Below are 25,116 nucleotides of genomic sequence, written 5' to 3'. Positions count from 1 at the left end.
TGATGCATTTATGAAAGTATACTTCTTAACAAAATGATTTATTTTTCTGACTTGACTGACTTAATAAAACATTGACTCTCTATCACAATACAGAACCTTGACATTAATTATTACTTAAAAGTTTTATTTTCTGATTCATTATTAATTCTAATAAACCAGTTCTATTCTTTGTTAATCTTGTTCATTTCTACATTAATACAGTTTTTGCTAATTAAATTTCAGAGATAATTATCATAAAACATACATCACCACAAGCAAAGTTTGTAAGATACAAGGTTTTTTTAATAAGACCATTATACTTTATGATGTAGTACGTATACCTATTTTCATTTTGCTCCTGCATAGAAAAATAGTTCTTCCACCAAATAAATGGTTATCAAACAGGATTAGAGATTAATATGTATATTACTTTAAGTTTCAATTATCAGAGTTTGTCTTTGTTATTAAACATAAGCAAACTTGTCCTTGTCTAATAAAAATAAAAAAATATACAGCATTTTATGTTCTGTCATAGAAATCATACATAATTACTGGCTGTTATTAAAAAATGAATATAAAAAACATCTCAAAATTTTGTGTATATAATTAGCTATTTAATTTATTTAGGTCATATTATGTATTTCAGAAAGAATCTTTGTAAATATTACATGTTATTTTTTACCAGTATTTTTATGACAGTGGCACTATCTTTAACATTTGTAATGTTAAACTGATTCACTGATCACAGTCTAATCATGAAAACAAATTCTTAATCTGATCATACTGAATCTTGACAAGGTTTGATAAAGAATATTTTAATGATTCATTTGTTTGATACTTTTTGTACAAATCTACATAAATGTTATCTATACATAGCTGGCTCTAATTTCATGCTAAAAGACTTGAATGAAGGTAGCTAGTCAACAGCAATCATTGCCAACTCTTGAACTACCTGTATCTTAGTGAATAATGGGATTTGAGTGTTATTCTTATACAGCAACACACACAGGAAAGAGAGAGCATTTCTTTAGTAACTGGATGTGAATCACAGATTCTCAGATAGACAGCCTGGGCATGTTTATGAAAAGGCCATCCTCAGCCTTCATGTAAATAAAGTGATTGTTTCCATCAATTGATCAAGACAACCTATCCAATCAACATTTCAACTTACAATTGATACATTATTTTACAAATTACTCAGGTAATAGGGGCTGGAACTTTATGAATAAACAAATATTTGAAGAGATCATTAAAGATCAGTTTTTCACAAAGTATTAATTAAGGATACATTAAAACAAAAATTAATCCAAGTTTCTGTACTTTTGTTACTACAAAGAAAAAGATAATCAATTGTAGGCAATTAATGAGGAAATGAGTAATGACTTAACATAAGAGAAATTTAAACTTGAATGCAGCCAGACTTAGTCTTACACATTAAAAAAATACCCCAAATGATTTAAAACAAGGACCTTGCACAAATACTAATCCCAAGAAAAAACTAATTTTTGAGTTGCTCCTAAAAAGGATCCCACTCAGAGAACAATTAAAGATTACCCTTAGCTCACTATAAGAAAGTTAACAGTAAGATCATCTACGGGATCCATGATGAATAGGGTTAAGAACTAAGTCCAAAAAATGAAAATACTGAAGGTAGATTATTAAAATGTATAACAAAAAAAAATATTTAAATTCATAACCAAGGCACAAAAACAACAAGAATAACTGACTACTAAGACAGGTTGAAATAAATTCATCCTCATCATATAATTGAAAATACAAATCCATATGTCATAAAATTGTGAATCTTTCACTCAGATATACAAAGATGTTTATAAATAAAAATTTAAGGTTTCAAAGAAGAAAAAAAAACTCTATGAAAGGAAAATGAGAAGGTGCAGTTAAGAATTCTTGTAAAATATGTAAAATTATCTTGATTATCAAACTATGATAAAGAAAAGCATCTAAAAAATTAATTTAGTTTAAATTTATACAAAATTTATCAAAGAAAGAGATTGCTACTTGAATTCTTAAACTTCAGGAGGTATCAGAAAACTAAAAACTCAATATAATGAAAAAACTCTGGTGGAGATTCAATCCTAGGAAACATTTCAAAACACACAAAAAAGTATTTTTATTTAGTATTGTAACATCAGAAGGATTAAACTGATAATGAAATGTTGAGAATTTTATATTGTTCTATGTAATTATTGTATATTTCCTGCAGAAATATGTCATACCCAAGCTGAACTTGAACCTTATATGAAATTGCCAAGATATCCTACTAATATTAAATGTTAGATTCACTGGTTTGTTATGATGGAAACTTCCAGGATTACCATGTAATACTAATCAGAATACATGTATTAATATTTTCGATGGTATTAAATGAGAATTATTTTCCAAGTGGGATGAACCACAGATCAGGTCTGAGAAACACAATATTTAAATCTTCAATTAAAGTTGATAAATATGTTCATATCACTAGGTAATGATATAAAATAACTGACAGTGAAATCACATTATGTATGAATCTTTTTAATCTCATAAATGTTATCCAAAGTACATGCATGAATTCCTTTTAACAGATAACTGTTTAACATGTCAATTAATTAAATGCTTGTTACTCACACAACACATTATTTTTCAAATAATAATTAGTTTGGTCTCTTATTTTCATATCATAAGTACATAATACAAATTTAAGTACAGAAGAATACTGATTATCTGAACATCCAGTTATCCAAATCAAATTTTAAATTCATGAAAAACTAAAATGTTGACCAGTAAGGTGATCATTTGCCATTTATTTAAAAAAACAAACAAAAAACATTTGTATGTTATATAAAGCTAGAATGTTTATATTACAGCTGAAAAAGAGTTAAGACCATAAGTTATTTCACCATATATATAGGATCAAAGATATTATATTAAAACAATTTTGATTATGCATATCAGTTAATAACCTGACAACCTCACTTATTATAAAGTCACAGCAGAGTGAAAAGTATTAGCACATATTGAAATTGTTTGGCATGTTGTAGGTAGTACAATGCTGCCAAAAATAGGAAGTGTAATGAAGTGCTTTCTGATGCAAACTAATCATACACTTGCATCATAAAGACATGTTCTGATCAGGGATTTTGAATTCCAAAAGAAGGATATTCCTTGTACTTAATGGTACTGGAAAAAAAATATAATTCAACTTTTGGGAAAATGAACATTCAGAAAGAAACTTGCAAGTTGTATTCCAGCAACAGTAAGAAGCAAAATGTGATGTCTTGTAACAAGTAAGAATACATGGACACAAAGGCTAATGGCAAGGATGTCTACATGTCCCATGCAACTTAATCAAAAAGGACCCACACCTGGAAGTCACTCATACATATACAAGTTGCTTCAAAAAGATATCTGATGAATCGTCCCATACATAATGCAGCTGAACAATGGAGTGTGTACTGAAACAACTGAATATGAAAATATATCAGTCACTTCACTGTATTTCTGTGCAATTGTACTGCTGAAACAAGCACTAGAAAAACAATTGTTCTCCCACATTAGAAAGATATGAAAGCCCTAGAATGAAGTGTTCTACAATGGAAACTATGTTATAGAGCTATTGCCAAGATACACGGTCATCAGACAAAGCATGACCAGACGTAGTGAGATGGGACTTCAATAATGGCATAGTGAGGCTAGAAAATTGTTTTATTGTAACATGTTTAACATCTGTAGGCTCTAACAATGATGTAAACTTTCCAGATTTAACATCTTAACTTGGAAAGACCATGAATTTTGAAACATCATTCAAATACATATGTATACATATACCAAATATTCAGTTTATATGGGTATGAGAACTACAGTATGGCTACAGTTGGTAAAATGCAACTTAATTAATTTGTACCTTTGTTGGTGAATTATATGTAATGTTTAAAGTTACATGACTAGAGTGTTATAATGGGCATTCTGTGGGTAATCACAGTTCTCCCTGTTTAACTTAATCAATAATTCACAAGCCTCTTTAATTTTTGAATCACTTCATGTTTCCTAATGATCTTGTTTTCTTGTCCAACAATCTCCTGTACATAGTTATAGATGAATAACTACACCAGAGAGATAAGCTAGTATACTTTCACATACCTTTGACTTTATGTCTAAACTTCTAGTTTGTTTAGTACCAGTTTTGTCCAACAATAATAAACATACTGGAGGAGTGAGGTTACACTTGTAAACAAACTTTACTTAACAAAAAGTGATTTCATACAGGCCTTTTATGTGCTGGTCAGAGAAATGAATTTCCTGGGTTAAGCTTCATTAGTTGAGTTGGCCAACGAGAAACCTAGAAACCACATGGTAAACAGAATAGTTTATGCATAAAAATGTGTAATGTTAAAATAATATACATAGTCATGTAAACTATGGCAATCAGACCTAAAGAAATACAGCAGAAAGGATAACACCAAATTACAAATTACAGTGTAAGAAATTGTAATATGTATCTCAGGTTTTGATGTATCTGCAGGACTAGGACTTGAGGTGGTGGGGATACAAAATCTATTGCACTTAACTTCTATGTGCATCCTCACCTGTTATTATATTTAAAAAGATATACAAGTTTTCAAGCCCATAACCTAACAGTATCTGCAGCAAAAGTATTTCAAGAAAAAATTATAAAATAAAAACATGAATAATCAAAACGTAAGAAATAGAAATACTGTAGTTTACTTAAACTACATTCTAATTGTATTCAAAAACCATAAAACTGAAAATCAGGAAGCATCTGGTAATACAAACTAATTTGTGTCCATGGTGTTTTACTATACTTTACTATCTTTTCTCTCACCAGATGTTGGTGAGGATGTCAATTTATAGAATGTATTTTCCTATAATGAAAATATATTTCCAATAGGTGCTTACCTCTCTCACACACAGCTATACTCATTCAATGCTTCCTTCTGTACATAGAAATGTTTTTGCATGCCACAAACCTTGATCTTCCACATACCTCACAATCAACATGATTCAACTGCATCTTGCATGTAAATCATCATATGACAATTTTTCACCAATAGGAGTATGACATGTCCTCCTAGCACATGACTCCCTCTGTTTGATTCTGCTGAACTATCACTCTGAGATTAGGTAGAAAAGTAAGTACAGGTTTTAAGTAGGGTAAAAGAATGAGATGAGGTATCTACATATTTTCAGTATAAGAACATAACAACTTCTGATATGGTACATTACCACTAACCATGACCTCCCAGAAGTGCTATCCCTGTTGGGAGAGTAACACACATAGAAAACCTTGTCACTTCTGTACCAGGCATACTATATGCCCTTGTGGAAAGAGGTGTTCCATACATAGGTAGAAAATAAGAGGAGCACAACCAAAAAAAAAAAGAAGAGAAAACTGAGTGGTTTGAAATCCAAACCACAGTATACCAAAAACTCAATCCTGTAGGAAAGTCATGTACAAACAGGAATAAGGAGAAAGCTAAAATGTATGTGCTCCAAGGTGTAGAGCGGCTATGGCATGACAGACCATGTGTAGCCAGTCAACACCAGTCAAAAACCAAGTAGTAACACAAATAGAAACTCCAACCCATGATAGGAAGAGAGTTCACATAGTCTTCACCTCATGTTATATAGAACATAAGTATATACCATGTAAACTGATCTACAAAATGGACACTTGCATAAACCTACACCCAACCACACATCCAGGAACCCAAAATCCACATGACAGTAGGAAGAGGTGTGCCAATGTTGCAGGTCACATCAAATTCAATCAGACTGGCACCTCATTGTACAAATTAAGTCTCAGGCAGTGAAAACTCTATGAGGTGGAGCAAGAGAGGAAAAACTGTCATTTCAACCAACATTATTCTACAAATAGAGTTGCATCAAAGTCAAAGTACAATAACACACTTCTGGTCCCACTGTACATAAGTGTATCACCTCTACAAACATAAAGTAGTCTCACCCTCTAGACAGAACCACACGGAAGCTGGCGCAACATTAACCTTGGGGAACCACTGTATGGAGGTGGAGATCATGAGGCAAATTGAGTGAGAAAGAGAAAACACAACTAACACATGTAAAAATTTATGTTGAGTGGTCCAGCTCTAATCCATAATCACTCACTGGGAACCAACATCCAGGTTATGGTAAGATGAGAGATCCTATCTGAAGAGGTGAACTGCAATGTGACAGCTCTACTCTAAAGTAACATCATCCTCTGTATAGGGCCACACAAAGTCTGAAGCTCAATTGCAACCTCCGAGACCCAAAACAAGAAAATGGTTTGCAACTACGACATATAAGCAACCTTACCCTCCAAAGAAAACTGCACAGAAGCTGCATGCAATACCAACCTCATGGATCAACCATGTGGAGGTGGAGCATATTTATTTGTAAATATGTGCAACAGCATTGTCCTGATAGGACTGCATTACCCTCCACATCTTACCACACAAAATTGGATTGCATCTAGAAAATTATAAGCAAACTCACCTTCTGGGTAGAACTGCATAAAAGCTGGATGCAACATGAACCTCTGGAGATGAAGCTCATTACAAAAGGATTGAATGCCATCTACACAAGCAGAATACCACTGCCCTACTCTCAACTAAATGGAATGCTCACATTCAAGAGGGCTCCTCCATGGTCCACTGCCCCAGCAGAAGTGAAATAGGCAAGAAGAAATAATTACTTTCAAAAGCCACCAACATTTGGAGAGGAAAACCAGTCCAAATAAAACAGAACATATATGGAATGCTACAGTGTACATGAAACAATGTTGGTAAATATTTCAGGTTGATGACACAGGTTAACAGAAGTAGGAAATAAATTTTAAGGGATAAGTAAAACATGGAACATGAAGAAAAAAGTTCAAAAGGAGGTAGACTAAGGCAATGAAGAACAATACTTACATTCCAGTCCAAAAGGAATGCAACAAAAGGGAGGGGATAGGAGAGGGAAACATCAAATGGTACCAGAAAAAATGAAAGGTGTAGCATGTGGCTGCTCGATAATCAGCTATGGATGATACAGAAGTCCCATGACTGAATAGCTGTGTAAGGAAATCCATAATAATATGAACAGTGGGTTGAGAAAGGGAAAACTCTGATTCAAAGACCAATAGCAGAAGACATTCTACTTATGTTGGAGAGTGGTAATAAAGAAGTGACATGCCTAGACAAGCTGAATCTCCTTTTCAAGGACTTGATAACTGCCAGACTTCAAGATGGAGGGTAGTAAGGGTTGGATGAAGAACCAGTGACCAAGGTTGACACAGTAGGGATATATGAGAGGAAGAAGTGACAGAAGGGCAGTTTGGAGCTGAAGAAACCAAGGTTGTACCTGCCTTTAAGGAGCAATCAGAAAACCCATCATGAAGTAGCATGGATGATCAAAATTACCCTGAGAAGAAATCAGACATGAAGATAAATATAAAAGGTACTAAGTGGTCTAATCTTGGCTGAAAGCATCCACAGCTATAGCATGAGGAAGAGGAACCAGAGATCAAAAGAACAGATACCTTGGTATTTAGAAAAGGGGTAAATGCATCCAGATGAAAAGTATTCAACTGGTTGCATAGCTAATGGAAGACCTAAGGGTTAAAAAAAACTCAGTGTTATCTCAATAAACATTGTCTGATTTGAAAAGGTGATCAGCCATGAGGTTGAAAATACCCAGAGGTTGATATGCAAGAATTGTATCTCCAGCACATGGGCCCAAAAAAGGAGTTTCAATGTTTTACTGCAAAGGAAACTTTTGCCCTCTTGCCTTGGAGATTGATATAAGACACCACTGTAGAGTTGTTTGAATGAGTCATGGCAAGTCGATTCCATACAAAAGGAATAAAGTGATCCAAAGCACACTGTACTGCTAGAAGTTCCTAGATGCTGATATGGTAAGACCCGTTTGCTGGAGACGAATGTTTGCAAGCCTTCTGCTGATTGACCCATGCCTCCTACCATTAAAAGAAGCATCTATGAATAAATACAAATTCTGAAGAAGCATGAGAAGCAGTACACCTGTCATTGTGTTGTGTTCAACCAACAATGCAGATCATCTATGAGAGAAGAAGGAAGGGTAATAAAAGAGACCGAGGGATTTCATTAGTAGTATAGAATCCACTGAAGAGACTGCATATGTGCCTGACCAAAGGAGATAAATGCCTCCATAGAAGGTCAAGTTCCTAAAAGCAACTGAACCTGGTGAACAGGAAAAGAGGGAGCAAAAATCGAATGAAAAATTAGAGCTCCATCAAATAGAATCAAAGTGGAGAAGGCTGGGCCCAGCTGAGGTGAATGTTGAAAAAAGACACCAAAATTGATAAGATATGGAGTAGGTAATAGAAAAAAACTTCTCCAACTTGAGAATCCAGCCCACTCAAGTTTTTTTCTGTTAGAAGTAGATGAGTGTATTGTGAGCATTTCAGTACAGAATGAGCTAATAGAAGCCAGCTGTCAATGTAGTAGTGTAAATACAACCCCTGAGCATGCAAAAGTTGGGCAAGGCATGCCCAAATGGTGAGGAGCAAAACTGATACATACAATGCCATGGTGGAAAAACTGATGATAGCAGATAAGAAACAGGAATAAGAAAAAAAAGTATTAACATCTACCTCAGTCATCCACAGTTCTAGAGAAGAAGCTCATCATTGCATGAGAAAGGACTCTTTGGTAAAACAAGGAAGATTCAAAAAGTTATTCGGGCAGGACAGATCAATTACAGGGGACCACAAAAAGTCTAAAGTAAAAGCCTGGGGAAGGCTGGATGACAGACTCAATAGCTCTCTGTGACAGAAGAGTCTGTACAACCTCAAATAGATGCTGACTATTAGTAGGATCATGATGAAATGAAAAGGATATAAGTACAGAAGGCAATGGGGGTGAGAAAAGGAAATGGGTGAAAAGTCCTTCTGATAAAACTTGGATAACCCAAAGACTGGTAAAGAATCTCAACACAGGGGAACAAAATTGGCTAAATGCACCCCAACTGACCAGAAACAAATGGACAGTCACTGATGCTGATGGCAGCAATGAAACCTACATGAGAAGCAGAAAAAATAGTTGAACCCCTTGTGGTAGGAATAGGTAAAGAACAGGAACAGGAGAATGTAGGAGTTAAGAGTAAGACAAATGAGCAACCAAACATGAAAAGGTCAAATGTTGTCTCACAGATTTCACACGATTCCAAAGGCTCAAGAATATCACCAAAATATAAATCAATGGAGAAAAGGAGCCATTCATAAGTCCCAAAAATAAGTGGACAGAAGATAAACCTGTAAAAACAGTGTCCCTTTCAAGAAGATTCCAACAGTAAAAAAAAACATGTCTGATGGGATACAGCCAAAGAACAGAAATGGGGTGTGTGGTGGACAAGTACCATATAGGAGTAGTAAGGTTAAGACAGAAATAGGAAAGCTGTGCATGGGGTAAACAGAGAGGATTTTCAGGGCCAGACACCCTATCCAGACAAAAGTGATTCCAACTGCTAAGAATCACTAAAAGGTTGATTACCTTGATGATAAGCCAAGGCAAAATGGTCCATGGAAGGTGTGGCACGCTAACACACTTTCAACTGAAAAAAAAATGCTCAGAATGAATCTTGATGTCAGGAAATGGAGAAAAACAAAAGACTCTGAGGAAGGAGTGTCAGGTGATAAGTAAGGAATAGGATCATAAGAAATTTAGGAAATGGATAAAATGGAATACACCCAAGAAGTCATAAGTACAGAGGTTAAGTTAAGCCTAGTAAATGTTACAGGAGAGGCTTGAGAAGGGACAGCATATTTAGGTAGAAAGAAAAGGCTGTCAAAATCATCCTTGTCAATAACAGGTTTGGCAGATTCCCTAAGATGTCAAATAATATTGGGAAAAAAAGGTTGACATATATAATGATCAATCTTCTGAAGAATTAAAGAAGAAAACTCCTCAGCTGAGGTCCCTAGTAAGTCTGAAACCTATGTAAGTGTGCTGAAAATAGAAGGAAGAAAATCTTAAAGAAATTTTAAGGAAAATATGTGAAGAGAGCACAATATAAACCAAACCACTGTCTAATGGAAAGTGATACCTTGATAGAATCAGAGTCCCAGGTATCAGGAGAATGTGCTGCATTCCTATTGGTTGTTGCATGATGAATTACATGTGAGATACAACTCAATCATGTTGATCACAAGGTACATGCAAGTTCAAAGCTTGTGGTATACAAAATAGTTTTGCACACAGAGGGCAGCACTCAAGAGAAAGATTACAGATGTGAAAGGCTGTAATGTACCATGTCAGAAAAGCTTAGAAAGGCATAGTGTATGTACATAGGTTAAAGAACTATTGGGAGTATTAATTTTTATATACAATTTTAGTATTAAAATATCTGTAACTAAATTACCCAGACATTTTGCTATATTTATTTAGCATAATGCTGTGATTTTAATTCTTGCCAATTACAATAACTATACTTGTGAGAATATTAATTAAAACATTAGTGAAATTGTTACAGCCTTATCTTTGATCCTTCACTATTTTTATAAATATAACATGTTTCCACTCATTTAATGAGTAAGATTACATACTGAATGTTATGCATACAAATGCATTTCTGTTATAGTTCCTAATACAATCACTATAATTGTCATATATTAACTAAGTCAGGATCACTGTGAATTCAATGTATGGAAATGAATACACACTTTTAACCTGCAAAATAAGACCACATACTTTTAGCAGAATTTTCAAAAAACAACGTTTTTTCGTGTTTTTTTTTAAATTTTCTTTTAAAACACTATGTGATAGGGTGTGAAAATCATGTGTCCCTAGTCCCTTCTGTATTTAATATGTGCAACTAACTGTTTAAAAAAAGTCAACAGTATTCCAAGTCTTCAGCCCAACATCAAAAATTATATTCTTTGTTAAAATATTTATCAAACATTGTGTAGATAATTAATTAATACAAAAATTTCTGCAGAGAAATACAGAATAAAAAGTGTAGGTTTTCTCACATGCACAACTTACATTTAGAATACTTTGGTTAATTTCAAAAAGAGACATTTACGCTAAATTAGAATTACATGAAAAATATTGTATGTCCAAAATTTAAAGTTCCCAGGGCATACGTTTTGTAATAACAAGAGGATATCTATTCACAGATAATGATGAAATAACATAATAATATATCTGTTAATAATATACAGAACCAAAATAGATAATACATTTTGTAAATTATAAGTAGCAGCTCTAGCTCTGTAAAATTTATTTGGTATAATTTATAAAAACAAAAATGAAGGAGTTTTTCCTGTAAATAATGGATTTATTAATTTGTTTAAAAGTTTTCAATTCACCCAAAGTAAAGGTTTATATCCTTTGAAAATATAATGATTGATATTGTTTTCATGTCCCTGTTCTTTGTGGGTTTTATTACTAAGTTCCTTCAATCTTATATAATGTCACAAACAAGAAGGTCACCTATGAAGATAATTCAAGCCAACAACTTAATATTATTGAATAAAGGAAATTATAAACTAAGTATATTAATCTAAAGTAAATAAAACTAAGGATGAAAACAAGAATCTAACATGAAGTTTAAAAGGAATAAACCACACATCTGAAAAACTTTCAGTGGTTTTTAGGACATACTTTCCATTCTTAAAAATGTGTGTGTTAAAAAATATCTGTTCAAAATTTACAGGAATTGTGTTCTATGACAGGAAGATGGCAGGCTTAGCTAGATCTTGTAAGTAAATTAGTTGATAGAAAAATATTTTAAATCACTCAATTCATTACTTATTGAAAATAAACTATATAACACATATCCTGATCTCAAACAAAAATACTGATTGCAAAAACTGCAACAAGTGGCTTGACAAAGGTAAACAGTCAAGTCAATTTAACATTTCAAGTCTTACATTATAGTTGCAGGTACATTTTTCTAATTTTATCATATTTTTTATTTATAACTGGAAGTAGTGACTACTACAATTGGCAAAATGCAGAATAAAAAGAAATATGATCATGAATATCAGTCACTTTGAAAGTGACAGGATATATAAATTAAAATATTTTGATCAACAACAGAAAAGAATGCTGAGAAAGGAAATGTTTTTTAGTATTTTTCACAACAATGTCTCCTACAAATTAAAAAAAAATCACAACATAAAAAAATGAGAGAAATACTATATGCAATTATTTAAAGTTTCTAAAACAAGAACTAACTACTGTTTGGCAACTTTATACTTATTAAGTTCCATGCAATTTGGTACTAGGAACCATATTTCAACAGTGTGTAGTACTAGGAACCATATTTCAACAGTGTGTAGTACTAGGAACCATATTTCAACAGTGTGTAGTACTAGGAACCATATTTCAACAGTATGTAGTACTAGGAACCATATTTCAACAGTGTGTAGTACTAGGAACCATATTTCAACAGTATTTACTACAACTGGGATTATCTTTCTTAGAGTTGAAAATTTCAGTTTTGAAAGACACGTCATTTTCAAAACTAGTACATGAACTTAACAAGTTATTATAAAATATAAATATTTTTGCTATTTTAATTTTTTATTCAAAAGTCAGATAAAGTAAAAAATCATACCTGTTTCATACATGGAACCAGTAGCTGCACAAGTTCCAAACATAGTTCCTGAAACTGAACAAACAAATCCAGATGTAGTGATTGGCTGAGCAGGTTGAGAGAAAAGATTGTTCAAATTGGCAAGTGTAGTAAGCCTATCAGAAATCTAGTGGTTTATTGTTTGCTTGATTGAACTTTGACAGGTAATGGCTACAAATGGCTACCTGATGGCTACAAAAATATCCTACTGATGAAAAATACTGAAAAGGAAAGAAACCTTAGGTTACAACTTGGCCAGCATCTTGGGTAGTTGCTGATGTTGATAAGTACAAAGCAAATATTTAGAAAATTAGAAACTAAGTTTTCATACCTTTGAATGTTTTTTGGTAAAATAGAAAAGGGCAAGGAACAAAATGCTTAGGTATTAAGAACATTAAAAAGTTATAGTTAATTTCTAGATAGTGGAAAGCATCTGATCCTGTTCATCAGATCTGTGTCAAACAAGATTCACTCTGGGAAAGGTATCCAGTCCTTTTGTATTGCAACTGAGAAGGTGCTTTATGTGAACAAGTGTCTTAAAACAAGGCTCTACAGACACAGAAATTAATGGAAAAGCATACATATAAAGTGTAGAGCACAAAGCCATACAAAAGAGTTAGTTGAAAATAAATCTCAAAATGTGAAATGCAAGACAAAAAAAAATTAAAACAAACCATGTTCAAAAGTAGGATTAAAGGGAATGAGCAGAGCACAGATGATAAATATTAAACAAATGAAATTTCTTAAAAAATAAATGATAAAATACACTTTTTTTCAAAGACAACTTTGGTTAAATATATTTTTTTCCACAGAACAATATTTTAAAAACAGAACTTGTAGCTCAAGAAGTTTTCTCAACTCCAGGAACACAATGAGAAGAAGAAATAATTAAAAAAAAAAAAACTACATCTAAACACCTGCTACTTGGAGTTTTTTAAACATTTAAAAACAAATGTAAAGCTAAATCCTGGTATCACCTATAGACTAAAACATGCTTGTTTCATAAATATTTAAACTGTACCGATAAAAAGAAATGGAAATAATACCTTATCCCTAACCCTTACTATCTGGCAATCTCACATAGTTACACAATTACAAGGATTTTACCTCTACATAAAAAAACTGGAAATCTCATGCTAAACAAAGTACCAAAAAAGTATAATATTCTGTTGATAATTAAACATTTAAGAACACATTAGAAGCAAAAGAAATGGATACTACACTCACCAAGTAGGATTTGATTCTGCACTAAACTATTATATCTGACTAGTAATGAACACTGTAATAAAAATGTTTAAGCCTGACCTAGTAGGTTAAAACATAATCCTATATACTTGTAGAATATCAGTTTAAAATAAAGAATTACCATCTTTTCTTACTATTACAGGAAACACAAAAATCATACAACACAAAAACGTCAGGTATTTTATACATAGCTTTAAAGGGTTGTACAACTTATGTTGTTATAATGTTTCCCTGTAACAAAGTAGTTCATTTTCATGCAAAAACTTATTTTCCTGCAAATGCATATTTAGTATGTATATATAAATGAAATGTAGTCTAATGTCGTTTGTTTGTATTTAGTTTGAAATTAGAAACATTATCACTTTTTTATAATATGAAATTATAAAAAAGTAATAATGTTCATAACTTATACATTTAACAATTAAAAACATGTCTAGCAAAAGTTTTTCTTACACAAAAAATGTATTTCCAATAGATGGCTATTTTCTCTCTCATCATAACTTTCCTCAATTGATGCTGCTCTCTATATGCTCAGTTTTTTTTACTCTCCACTACCCTTAATAATCCTATCTGCATCCATGTATTTAGGTGGTATACACACACACTGTAGCATGCTAAAGTATGTAACAACCTTCCATCAGAAGAAGCACTACACAGTTTTCTGGTACAGTTGTCCCTCCATAGATTATAGAGTCTAACCTTAATTCAAAATTAGGTACCAAGAACAAAACACCAGAAGTGGGGAGGAAAGGTGGGAAGTGTGAGAAGCAGTAAGTATCTACTGTAAATGAATTTTTTATCTAGGAAATTAATAACTTCTTATAAGATATCTTACCTTCACTCACATAATAGCTAGACTTTCATATTAATCTGGTGGAGTGACCAGTGTAAAAAGAGGTATATGAATGTCCTTCAGAATATATAGAGTGATATTTCCTAGAAGAGGAAACAGACTTCTGGGAGATAGCACCGCATATGAGCCAGGTGTATTCTTCAGTTGTGAAGTACAGCTAAAGAGGATGGGCAAAGAGGCACATACAAAAATAAGTTACATGTGGTGCCACAGATATACAGAGTGGACACAATACATAAATCCCTTAAAGATGTGGGGGGCAAACACAACTATGTCAGAAGGGCATCACATCCAAAATGATCCAAGTAACACAGGAGCTAAGAGTGAAGGGACAAGGCCTAGGAAGATGAATGCACTAACATGGACAAAAAATATGGAATGACCATTCTCCAAAACTCTTGAAGGAATAATGGATAGCCTTTGATACAAAGTAAATGGAAGGGAAATAACAAAAAATGGAGGTTGAGGTTAAATTACAATGGGAAAAAAGTGCTTGGGAGAAACAAACTGAGGTATCAGTATCTTAACCCCACAGGATTCCAACTGCTGAGAATCGAAGAAAGAACTCAAAGCATGATTCTCAGAAAAGCAAGTGGCCACAGCATGCTAAACCTGTATTACCAAGTCTAGAAAATCTGATGAAGGTCTAGGAGTACTAACAACAGTTGACAAAGACTAAATAGATAAGGAAGGAGAAGGAAAAAAATTGTTCATGTCTTTGCCTTCCTGTCCAGCATTTCTAGGGTAGTGGAAAAATAGTTGAGAATCAGGAGAGCCTTCCTCCTGCATGAACAACTCTATTTTATGACAGATGAGAGCCAAAACCTTCTCTGCCAATAAAATCACATCTGTAGTCAAGTAACAGGTGGTTGAAATATGGTAGTGGTAGCAGCTGATGTTGTCATGACAATAAACCATAAATCCATCACCGAATTTCAAGTGGATAAATACCAGATGATAAAACTTTTGCAAAACCTGAAAACTCAAAGCTCATTTAAAAACATTTGAGTGAAAAACCGAAAAGTGAGGTTAGACACTGTAATCCAGGGAGAGATAGCTGTGCCAGAAATGTGCATCATGATCTTACTGATGGAGAGTTGTAACACACTTTTGTATGCTACAGTGCAGCTGTTCTATGTCAAACACATGGGGATAGGTGGCACTATCAGGCCCAGTGGAGAACAAAAACAATTGAACATATAAAGGAGCATAAATCGAGAAAAGTTATAACATATAAAGTATCACATCGGAAACAACTGCTTTCTACAGATTTAAAAAATACATTGAGCCCTTAGAAAATTAGAAAGAAAATATGTAAATTTGTTGAATAATAAAACATCACACTTCTTTCACACTAAAAAACCCTGTTATAAGTAATATATCTAGAGAAACAAAAAAATTACCAAAAATATGGCATTCCTTCCTAAATAAGTAAAATGTCATTGTTTATATTAATCTCAAATATGAAATCTGGAATCTTATGTTTAATAATATATATTGAAAAATTAACATAAATACTTTTGATCAATTTTTCTTTTTATATAAGCTGAAAATTATGTGACAAGAAAGGTAGGTGCAACATCATTTAGTACATTCAAGAAGGTTCATTACAATCTAATGCAGGCAACTATATCAACCACATAAATCTACAAAAATAGAAACTTATATAAATATAATTTTATAAAATATTAAAATGTAAAACAAAGACTAACCTAGGGCACTGCTAAAATAACTTTCAAAATTAGCAAAGTTTCCACTTGGAGTAGCAAACTGTGGAAGAGTAAATGAATATTTTCATGAAATAAAATAGCTTACATACAATATCTTGCAGGTTTATTAGGAACCATAATTAATATTGGGTTGAACCACCTTCTGCTCCAACAAAAGTCATGACACATCATGGCAAAGAATTTACAAGGTGCTGGAAGATGTCCCATTGATGTTTCCACTTTCCATCGTTAATAGTGCACATCATTAATAAAGTAAAGTAAAAGGAGGTCAGTGATGGTGAAAGTGTCTACCGAGTTCATCCTCCAGATGCTGACTGGATTCAAATTCATGACTTCTGGTGGCCATGGAAGATGTATGAAGTCTCTATAATGTTTCATAAACCATATATTCACTATATGAACACGGTGAATGAAAGCACTGTCAATTTGGAAGTATTTTTCCTCATCAAAATACACACAATGCACTGCTGGTCACACTTGATCAGAAATGATTCTGAAGTAAGCTGTGGTATTCATTCTGCCTTCTAAAGGGTCCCAGAATATGCCAGGAAAACATGTTCCAAAACATAAATCCACCACCAGAAGCAAGGCATTTTTTCTTGTTGGTAACTAAGTTCAGTGAGTCATGTAGTGATCTCCTAGTATTTTACTTCATTTATAGCAATGTTCCTCATATGGTATGGCCAAAGATGATTGTGAACTGCAATGCATGCACTAAATGTAATGCAGTTGGTGTATTGTTTGACAACTGTTCAATCTCACCATCCTGTCTACCAGCCATACTTCTCTTTATCATTACATGTTTGTGTCTACAATTCTCTCTTGCTACAGAAATTTTAATCATCTTTTTCCATTGCTGATAAACTTGAATGACTGACATAGATATGCACCCTCTATTATGGCTCTACTAAATGCTTGTCCCAACCATTCACAGAGCTACAGGGTTAACCTGACACCATATGATGAACCTAAGTTGCACACTTACACCTCAGGTCAAGTCCAAATCTGAAAGGGTACATAGATCCTAATGAGGTGGTCAGACTCTATACTTTTTCTCTATGTAGTAAATCTAAATATTTACTTATTTTAAACTGTTGACTGTTAAATGAGACATAAACAAGACTGTTCATACTCTCTAGTTTTGGTCAAAATACGAAATAGGTTTTCAGCAAAGAAAAAGAGCATCAATAAATTTTGCTAAAACTTTATGTATTGTTAAATGATGTCTTTTAAATTTTCAATACCAAAGTTTATGTTCTGGCTAAGCAGTCCTGAAATACAAATCTACAAACATATAATAGCATAGGTAGCAAAACATGATAGCTCATAAAACTACAATATCATCAACTTTATGCAACTGGAAAACAGTTAACTGGCTTCTTCAGTCTTTCTTCATATTTTTAAATAACAGATATGGTTTGCTACATATACAGTAAAGGGTTTCAATAAATATGATGTATGATACATGAGCCAGCTTAGCATCTTAATGGAGATCCAAAAACATGAGTCATTCTTGAAAGATTTGTTTGGTTGGATTAGACAAAAAGATTATGTTTGACACCAGGTTGCTCAATCAAACCCAAGACCGTGAGAGCCAACATTGAGAAGTTAACTTGTAAACATAAAATAAAACCATGTTGCAATGAAACATACTTGAAATATTCTAGATATGATTGTGCATGTGATGGTTCATGTGCAGCAAATAAGCTAAACTGTAGGTCCAAGTTAGATGAGGGAAGAACTTATACAAAGATATCCCAATCAGTTGAACTGAAGATTCATCAGTTAATTGCCACATTGACAAGAAAACAAAAAAAGTGCACAATAGTATCATTATCTTTAAAAAGGTGAATTGAAATCATATTTAACAAATTATTAATTTCAATATTTTGTGAAATTAATGGTACAGTAAATCCCAAAGATGCAATGTTGAAGGTAAAGTAGATGTACATTGCATTACAAGATGATTTCCCTAGCAATTCTCTCATATTAGAAATGCCATTTGTACAAATTCATATAAATTTCATGGCATATTTTCATTAAAATGTATTATTTTTCCATTTCAAAAGTTGTGCCAAGCTTCAATCTTAGCAGTCTATCAAAATAACACTAAATCATCAGTTTCTGGAATGACTTCCCCTGTTGATGATCCTAGACTCCGTACTAAAAGATTCTGGGAAGGCTCATGCGGAAGGTAGTTAAAAAAAATAGAGTTAAAAACTGCATTAAATGCCATTTTATGTGTGATTAGTAAACTCCTACAAATACCATTTAAATTAACTGCTGTTTTTCTACAAAATGGAGCTTTTCCAGAGTTACCATGAACACCATTTACAATTCTTTTTTGACTTCTTTGGGTTGCAGCTCACTGCGATTATGAGGTGTTCATTAAACTGAAGCCCCAGTCAAAAATGATATTTTAAAGACATTTTAATATAAAAACAAAAATATATAGCTTAAATCTAACATACAATATCAACTCACTTTTCATACAAATGCTATAAATATCACCACTCATATATTCTCATTGGGTTTTTCCTTCGTTGTTACAGGTTTTGCTTTTAAAAATTAATTTTTTTAGAAGTACAGGTATAAATTACCAGATTAGAGTACTCTTTTTAAATATTCAATTGAATTTGTCTTCCATTATATCAGTAGCAGAAAATCATTTCATGACTTACCAGCCATATGTTGCAATATGTTATAATAAGTACTTTTATCACATTAAACCGATTTGAACATATTTTATATGTAATGTGTACACTTCCAAAAACAGGTTTTGAAGCAAAATGGTACGACTTGAAAAATTCATTTATCTATCTATATATACATTATAAACTGTTAATTCTGTCGGAGCTTCGTATACGTATAAAACTTTTCTTGTTTTTTTTTAGCATAGTTTCATACATGTAATAAAGTTAATCTTACTTTGTTATTCTGAATGTCTAGAGGGGCAGCAGTTTCTCCCAACAAGGTGGACAGTGGTTTTGTTTCTGGTATGTTAATCTGTGAAACTAAAGTACAAACACCTTGCTTTCCTGGCTTCTGTATCTATGACTTTAAAGCTTGTTGCTGTTCTTCGTGTATTTTTTACAACATACCACCTTTTATCTTCATATTCCTGTATCATAAAGTCTCTAATATGCTGTTTATCTTTTACCTCATGATCCTTATTTATCCTAGTGTTAAAAGTTCCAAGCCACGAGTAACAACAGTACTATACACAAATACATATAACAAATTTCATTAATTCTTACAAATTTTCATAAAAAATTTAAAATCTTCATCCATGAAAACAAATATTTTTTTATTTAGAGTTTAAAGAACAAAAGCAATACTTATAAGCAATATATTTATCCCACATGAGAAGATGAGGTATTTGATAGTCACGTATATTAAAACACGTTTGTCCAATAATTTAAAGTTTACATGAACATTCAAAATAACAAGTAGTTACTTATCAGCAACATTCATATTGTAAATTTCTATGTATTCACATAAATAAATGTAACAGCTGATTTAAAAAATGTAAATTAATAAATATCATAGCTACTTTGAAAATGAAACATAGTAAATATAGCTCCTAAAATAAAAAATGTAACTAAATATGACAGTATATACCTGGAATCTTTAGAAATATACACAAATATGTTGACAATTCATTCTGTTAAAGAAAATATAGCATGAAATAGTACCTGATTTCCTATTTGTTTGATAAAATCAATTTTTTCAGGTGTACAATTAGTCATTATGATAAACTTCACCAGATGTGGTGGGTTTACTCCTTGTGATCTTTATTCTTTCAGAAATTTCTGAAGTTTTTGGTCAAACTGTTGTGAAAAAATTAAGATAACTACAATAATCTTACAAAATGAGAAAAAATCATTTAGTGGCAAAAACAATGATTATATTTACATGTTCATATACATGAATCTTTCTCCTTAAGAAAATAAGAAAAGGTAAAGAGACTGATTATTTTCACATATTACTAGTTTTTATATAAATTAAAAATATGATCATACTGACATGTTGAAGAAAACAACAACAAATGATTTGAGGAATATGTGGGTGTAAAGGCCTAATATTACTCTACTTTTTAAGATACCTGAAGGTAACAACTGAGTGATTTTTAAATTACTTAACTCATTCGCATTTCATATAAAGTTCAGTAGTATATTAAAGTAAAATGAAAACTCCTGAAACATCGAGGGGGTTCTAGAGATTATGCAAATTAAATATGAAAAATGATAAGATGACAATATCATTTTTACACTCAAAACGAAAATCACGTTTCCTGTGAACTATTCTGATTCTGAGTGCATATAACTACATTAAAAAACAACCATTTTATTACAAATAATAAAAAAAATCAAAATGTCTTATTTTTCTAAAACTACATAACCTTACGATCATGCAAGTCAAATTTATAACTATTTTATCAACTGGTTTCATTTTTACAAAGAACTTTCATGAGAGTTGCATACCTACTTATATTGTAAGTAGGTCATAGTCACACAGTTAATATCAATAATGAGCCATATAAAACTGGATTCCACGATGACCATCCTAAATTTCTGAATTTTAAAGACACCCTCTTTTGTTTGGTATGTGAAAGACCATAACAGGAAGTCTCAGGGGATAAAGTAACTTCAACCTTTTTTCTTTACTACTGGTCAAAGTCTCAAAAGTAATTCTCTTCAGAGTTTGAACTGACAAACATTTCAGATTTGTATCCTGTGTTTATTTGACTGTTAACAACTGAAACATAACTGTGCTGAAAATAAAACAAGTCAGCAATAGAGTTACTAGACTATTTACATGATGCCATAATACAAAACTCTCAAGAGCAACAAAGCACACACATACAGAAATAAGCCAATTTGACCCCTGCTAGAAGAACACAATATGGAATTTATCAGTTTATGTATCCTACAGTGTTTATGACAAGAATTCCACCAAGTAATAAGATTGCACTCTGAATCTGTGAAAATGTTTATTACAGTATATTGTTTGAAGCCAAACCAATAAACATCACAAGTGTTTGTTTGAATATTGGTCATCCTTTTTTCAAATAATTTAAGTACAACATGTTAATTTTGGTTGATACAGAAACAACCTCACTGAACTGACTGACATTCCATCATGTCACATTTATCAGGTCCTTCTTATGCATTGTTTATATTCATTTTTTAAACAAGAAGCATGACAAACATAATCCAAAAAACACATTAGAAATGTAACAAAACATAAGTATCTACAAAACATAATAAATACAAAAATGAAGAACCTGAATAACATTTATCATCAATAAAGTTACGTTTGGCTTATTTCTTCATTATGTGCATTTAAGTATTATAGTTGTTTTTTAACCTTATTACTTATATATGCCAGTATTTAAAGAAACTCCATAAAATGATATTGGCCAGCCAGTATTAAAACAACATACATGTTATCAAATATTACAGGCAAGACCACACCTGGAATACATATGCATGGCTGTACTATGCACACTTCTACTTTCAAAGTGCTACATAAAAAAGTGGAAAACTGATTTGAAAATCTTGTTTAAGTTGTTTTGGCTAGGTGTATGGGCAGAAGTTTACTGTTTTGGCCTCTTTATTATTTTTTTTCAACAATTAGATTGTCTTTTGATTGGTGTTATATTTGAGTAGTTGAATACAATTATGGTAATGTAAAAATGAAAAAAAGGAATCAACTTAATGATGATGTAATGTTGAGATAAACTTTTTGAACATGTTTACTGAACGTATGTGAAATTGTATTGATTTTTATACCATTATTTGTGAATGAGAATGACTAATAAGTCAAATGGTCTTCTATCACATTTTCTTATAGCATCTTTTAAACTCAGTGAAGATATTCACCATTTTAGTTTAAATACTTCATATGTAAAAAGACTAATTATATTTAACTTTGGTTTGTAACAGGTGTAAGTATGGATCATAGCTTTTAAAGTTAAGTTTTCTTAAACTGAAAATGCAGCTCCAATAGTAACCTCTACTCATACAAAAGTTACAATCCCACATTAATAAAGTGGAGGGGCCAGATACAACGTTATCCATACAAAATACATCTGCATAGATCATGGTTATCCCAGTAGATGCTTAATACCCTAATGAGGGAACCATACTAGATCCTGAATAATTATGCTCATCACCAGAACCTAAATCGTCTCATTTGAGTGGAATTCGATTACGTGATTACTGTAGACCAGGTCTCAATCAGGGTGGTCGAGTGTGTGTAAGTTAAATTCCAGTTTTATACAACAGATAGATTTATTGCAGTTATTTCGTTATACAACACAAGTGTATTTAAAGAAATGATTATAATTAGCAAGTTTGGAGGCCAGAGAAGAGTGGGAATCACAAACAGTCCCACACCGAAATCTCACTCACCATAATTAAGCCACCAACACACTATAGTCATATTTCTTTATCTCCCCTTCTCGTAATTAGAAACACTGATCATATGGCCCATTCTGCATCAAACTTAGTTTCAAACATGTTCTTAATAGTAAAACATAAAGGGGAAATATATGGCAAATCAGTTATTATATTATCAATATACGGGATTTAACGTATATATCTGCAACACCACTAAAAATAAATGTCACTTACCCATATGGCAGATTATTTGTAAGGGAATGATTTAACTTAGCTGTTATGCAAGTACGAATTAATGTTTATTGTATCATTAATGTTTGTCAGTACATGACGAACCTACGTTGTATGTTTTATGTATATCAAATGTTGTATTGTTAGTTGCTAATTATTCGTTTTTCGCAGTTAACGAAAAGCTATACATTACACTGTCAGTGTGGAGTTTTACCACTGTGCCACTAGGCGACGCTAGTCGCAAAAAACATTGATAAAACTATTTACGATCTAATGTATTCTGTTTATTTGTTGTTCTTATAATTTCGCGTAAAATTACACAAGAGCTATTTGCGCTAGCCGTCCCTAATTTAGCAGTGTAAGACTAGAGGGAAGGCAGCTAGTCATCACAACCCACCGCCAACTCTTGAGCTTTTCTTTACCAACGAATAGTGGGATTGATCGTCACATAATGACGCCTACATGGCTGAAAGAAAGCGGAGATAGTCCTAGTGTAACTTTACGCGAAATGCAAAATCAAATAATTTCACCCTGTTATTTAAGGTTAACGCTTTATGTATTTGGGAAACCTGGCCATTACAGCCGAGACTGGTAGAGCGAGTTAAAGTTTACCATCATGTTTATGCTTTTGTTTCTGCGTTAGATATCACGCATTAAATTATTTTGTACAACTAGGAAGATTTTTAAAATGGTGTAGAACACCTAGCGTGGCTGTAAACGCAAGTCTCCACGAATTACAAAATTTTGTAAAGAAACGATAAGGAGGAAATAAAACTAATCTGTTATTATTACATGTACAGAACGTTGAAATATTTTAACTAGATAAAAGAATCTGTCGCGAAAAAAAGTTACAATAATTAAAGTAGTTTTCGTTTGGTATCGGTTGAAAGCGAAAAACGGTGCAGCATGTCAAACATTAAGCACGTATTAATGTAATTTTTTTTTTATGGTTTCACTAAGCTACAAGCAAGTCTACCAACCAAAATTCATGTATCATACAAACAAAAAACAGAAAAACATAACCCATCACCATCACGTTTCCATTTACAATTCTAGAATGATATATAGGATGATTTTAGGGCAGAACCACTTCTGTACAAATCAATAGTATAGTTTACACAATGACTACAATGGTGCCAATGTTAACTTTTTCTTTAACATGATTAATATCCTTCCGTAGAATGTCACTTGTTGAAATCCCTAAATTTGTGTTTATTGGTACTATAAATGAGCTTACTCTGTGAATAAGAAAAATATTAGCCCAAAATAAAACTGAAACAATTTGAATTCTTAATTTGTATATACAACTTGCAGCTAAATTTCTGCTCAAAAATTAAGTTCAATAGATTGCTTAAAAACACGTTCTACCTCATTTTAGTCAAATTGAACCATATATTCATCTTTAATAGCACCAGTAAACTGAATGCATGATTAACTATCTCTTACACCAGAGTTAAAATATCCTACAACTCTTAAAGAAATTCTTCATGGCTCATGATAATTGTTGCTGGTCATAAATTGCTGACAGCCCTGTATGGCCAAGTGTGTTAAGGCGTTCGACTCATAATCCGAGGGTCGCGGGTTCGAATCCCGGTTATAATGTAAAAGAGTAGCCCAAGAATTGGCGGTGGGTGGTGATAACTAGAGGACTGCCTTTCCTCTAGTCTTACACTGCTAAATTAGGGACGGCAAGCGCAGATAGCCCTCGCGTAGCTTTGCGTGAAAATTCAAAACAAAAAAGAACAAACATAAATTGCTAAAGAACAGGAAAAAAAAAGCAGACAATTATCATGGAGAAATATGCTCAGTTCTTCTAAGGAACAGTTGAAAAGCTTGCTGATGGTCACTATCTTTTTTGGTAGACAGTGGCGGCTCCAGGATATTTTCGTTGGGGGGGGACTGAGGTAAGCTGTGGAGGGGCTTCCCAAAATGCCATCAATATGAAGTATAGATGGTAAATTATAATAATGTAAATACCAAGGTACATTTCAGAAAGGTGTGCTATTTTGAACTGCGTTTTCAATGCAGTTTTCATTGGAAATTCATACTCTGATTA

General features: G+C 32.6%; 1 long non-coding RNA gene across 2 annotated transcripts; it reads right to left on the bottom strand.

The window, feature by feature from the left end:
* Window positions 1–2,498: 2,498 nt before the first annotated feature.
* On the bottom strand, window positions 2,499–23,288 carry LOC143232397 (uncharacterized). Of its 2 annotated transcripts, XR_013017519.1 has the most exons (5): window positions 23,064–23,279; window positions 20,121–20,255; window positions 16,408–16,465; window positions 12,580–12,633; window positions 2,499–4,318 (listed from the first exon to the last, which is right to left on the bottom strand). It is a non-coding gene; the product is annotated as an uncharacterized LOC143232397 (long non-coding RNA). The 2 variants fall into 2 exon arrangements; XR_013017520.1 differs by lacking the exon at window positions 16,408–16,465 and having other exon boundaries at window positions 23,064–23,288.
* Window positions 23,289–25,116: the final 1,828 nt, after the last annotated feature.

The sequence above is a fragment of the Tachypleus tridentatus genome, chromosome 11, assembly GCF_004210375.1.
Source record: "Tachypleus tridentatus isolate NWPU-2018 chromosome 11, ASM421037v1, whole genome shotgun sequence".
Classification (NCBI taxonomy): domain Eukaryota; kingdom Metazoa; phylum Arthropoda; class Merostomata; order Xiphosura; family Limulidae; genus Tachypleus; species Tachypleus tridentatus.
Note: the sequence above shows the minus strand (reverse complement) of the source record. Positions and strands in the feature narration are given on the sequence as shown.